This window comes from Rana temporaria, chromosome 12 (assembly GCF_905171775.1).
Source record: "Rana temporaria chromosome 12, aRanTem1.1, whole genome shotgun sequence".
NCBI lineage: Eukaryota > Metazoa > Chordata > Amphibia > Anura > Ranidae > Rana > Rana temporaria.
The window spans coordinates 23348120-23351495 of NC_053500.1; positions in this window are offsets into that span (position 1 = coordinate 23348120).

The following is a 3376-nucleotide window of genomic DNA, read 5'->3' on the forward strand; positions in this document are numbered from 1 at the left end:
CGTCATACAAAAGCGCCGAGCGACAGGAGACTTCCGGCGGCCATTTTCTAGAAGACCATTCCAGGCAGGGAGCGGCAATTCACATAGGGGGCCACTAGAGGCGATGTAGAGCAGACTTGTCACAGTACAAGGCGGGCCGGCCCCACCCAGATCTACTCTGCATATCACCTGAAAGGGGGCGGGGCACTCCCTCTCACCCCCCCCCCCCCCGGGTGCTCCTCGTTGCTAGGGACACCCTCAAGGTGCTTCTCCTTTCTAGGGACATCCCTAAGATACTCCTTTTTAGGTGATTCCCCCATTTGTTCTCTGTAGCGAGGGACACCCTATGGGTGCTTCTATTTTCTAGGGACATCCCCAAGTGCTTCTCATTGCCAGGGACATCCTCAGGTTCTCCATATTTCCTGAGACATCCCCAGGTGCGTCTCCTTTCTAGAGACATCTCCCAAGTCCTCCTCATTGCTAAGGCCATCCCCCTTTCTATAGACATCCCACCGGTGCTCCTTGTTGCCAGGGACATCCTGCAAGTGCTTCTCGTTGTTAGGGACACCCCAGGTGCTCCTATTCTCTAATGACATCCCCCAGGTGCTCCTATTCTCTAATGACATCCCCCAGGTGCTCCTATTCTCTAATGACATCCCCCAGGTGCTCCTATTCTCTAATGACATCCCCCAGGTGCTCCTATTCTCTGACATCCCCCAGGTGCTCCTATTCTCTAATGACATCCCCCAGGTGCTCCTATTCTCTAATGACATCCCCCAGGTGCTCCTATTCTCTAATGACATCCCCCAGGTGCTCCTATTCTCTAATGACATCCCCCAGGTGCTCCTATTCTCTAATGACATCCCCCAGGTGCTCCTATTCTCTAATGACATCCCCCAGGTGCTCCTATTCTCTAATGACATCCCCCAGGTGCTCCTATTCTCTAATGACACCCCCCCCCCAGGTGCTCCTATTCTCTAATGACATCCCCCAGGTGCTCCTCCTTTCCAGAGACCCCCTCCACCCCCAGGTGTTCCTCTTGGTCTGAGACATTCCCCAGGTGCTTCTCCAGTCCAGAGACATTTCCCAGGTGGTTCATCGTTGCCAGAGACATCCCCCAATTGCTTCTCCTCTCTATGGACATCCCCCAGGTGCTCCTCCATTCTAGAGACACCCACCAGGTGTTCCTCGTTGCCAGGGACATCCTGCAAGTGCTTCTCGTTGTTAGGGACACCCCAGGTGCTCCTATTCTCTAATGACATCCCGCAGGTCCTCATCATTGTTAGGGACACCCCTAGGTGCTCCTATTCCCTGACATCCCCCAGGTCCTCCTCATTGTATGGACACCCCCAGGTGCTCATCGTTTCCAGAGGCATGCCCCCAGGTGCTCCTCGTTTCCAGAGGCATGCTCCCAGGTGCTCCTCGTTTCCAAAACCATGCCCCCAGGTGCTCCTCGTTTCCAGAGACATGCCCCCAGGTGCTCCTCGTTTCCAGAGACATGCCCCCTGGTGCTCCTCGTTTCCAGAGACATGCCCCCAGGTGCTCCTCGTTTCCAGAGACATGCCCCCAGGTGCTCCTCGTTTCCAGAGACATGCCCCCAGGTGCTCCTCGTTTCCAGAGACATGCCCCCAGGGGCTCCTCGTTTCCAGAGACATGCCCCCAGGTGCTCCTCGTTTCCAGAGACATGCCCACTGGTGCTCCTCGTTTCCAGAGACATGCCCCCAGGGGCTCCTCGTTTCCAGAGACATGCCCCCAGGCGCTCCTCGTTTCCAGAGACATGCCCCCAGGCGCTCCTCGTTTCCAGAGACATGCCCCCAGGGGCTCCTCGTTTCCAGAGACATGCCCCCAGGCGCTCCTCGTTTCCAGAGACATGCCCCCAGGCGCTCCTCGTTTCCAGAGACATGCCCCCAGGTGCTCCTCGTTTCCAGAGACATGCCCCCAGAGGCTCCTCGTTTCCAGAGACATGCCCCCTGGTGCTCCTCGTTTCCAGAGACATGCCCCCTGGTGCTCCTCGTTTCCAGAGACATGCCCCCCAGGGGCTCCTCGTTTCCAGAGACATGCCCCGAGGTGCTCCTCGTTTCCAGAGACATGCCCCCAGGGGCTCCTCGTTTCCAGAGACATGCCCCCAGGTGCTCCTCGTTTCCAGAGACATGCCCCCTGGTGCTCCTCGTTTCCAGAGACATGCCCCCAGGTGCTCCTCGTTTCCAGAGACATGCCCCCAGGTGCTCCTCGTTTCCAGAGACATGCCCCCAGGGGCTCCTCGTTTCCAGAGACATGCCCCCAGGTGCTCCTCGTTTCCAGAGACATGCCCACTGGTGCTCCTCGTTTCCAGAGACATGCCCCCAGGGGCTCCTCGTTTCCAGAGACATGCCCCCAGGCGCTCCTCGTTTCCAGAGACATGCCCCCAGGCGCTCCTCGTTTCCAGAGACATGCCCCCAGGTGCTCCTCGTTTCCAGAGACATGCCCCCTGGTGCTCCTCGTTTCCAGAGACATGCCCCCAGGGGCTCCTCATTTCCAGAGACATGCCCCCTGGTGCTCCTCGTTTCCAGAGACATGCCCCAGGTGCTCCTCGTTTCCAGAGACATGCCCCCAGGGGCTCCTCGTTTCCAGAGACATGCCCCAGGTGCTTCTCCTTTCTATGGACATCCTCCAGGTGCTCCTCGTTTCCAGAGGCATGCCCCCAGGTGCTCCTCGTTTCCAGACATGCCCCCAGGTGCTCCTCGTTTCCAGAGCCTTGCCCCCAGGTGCTCCTCGTTTCCAGAGACATGCCCCCAGGTGCTCCTCGTTTCCAGAGACATGCCCCCTGGTGCTCCTCGTTTCCAGAGGCATGCCCCCAGGTGCTCCTCGTTTCCAGAGGCATGCCCCCAGGTGCTCCTCGTTTCCAGACATGCCCCCAGGTGCTCCTCGTTTCCAGAGACATGCCCCCAGGTGCTCCTCGTTTCCAGACATGCCCCCAGGGGCTCCTCGTTTCCAGAGACATGCCCCAGGTGCTCCTCGTTTCCAGAGACATGCCCCCAGGTGCTCCTCGTTTCCAGAGACATGCCCCAGGTGCTTCTCCTTTCTATGGACATCCTCCAGGTGCTCCTCAGTGCCAGGCCTATCGTTAAGGTGCTTCTCTGTTCTAGGAACATACTCCAGGTGCTCATTGATGCCAGGGAAAGCCCCCAGGTGTTCCTTCTTTTTAGGGACATGCCCCAGGTGTTCCTTCTTTTTAGGGACATGCCCCAGGTGTTCCTTCTTTTTAGGGACATGCCCCAGGTGTTCCTTCTTTTTAGGGACATGCCCCAGGTGCTCCTTGTCAGGGAAGTCACTCCAGATTATATTCCTGCGCTCCTGCCAATGAGGGTTCTACAGACTGCCGTACCATAAATCCCTCTCTGCGTATTTCATAACAGTG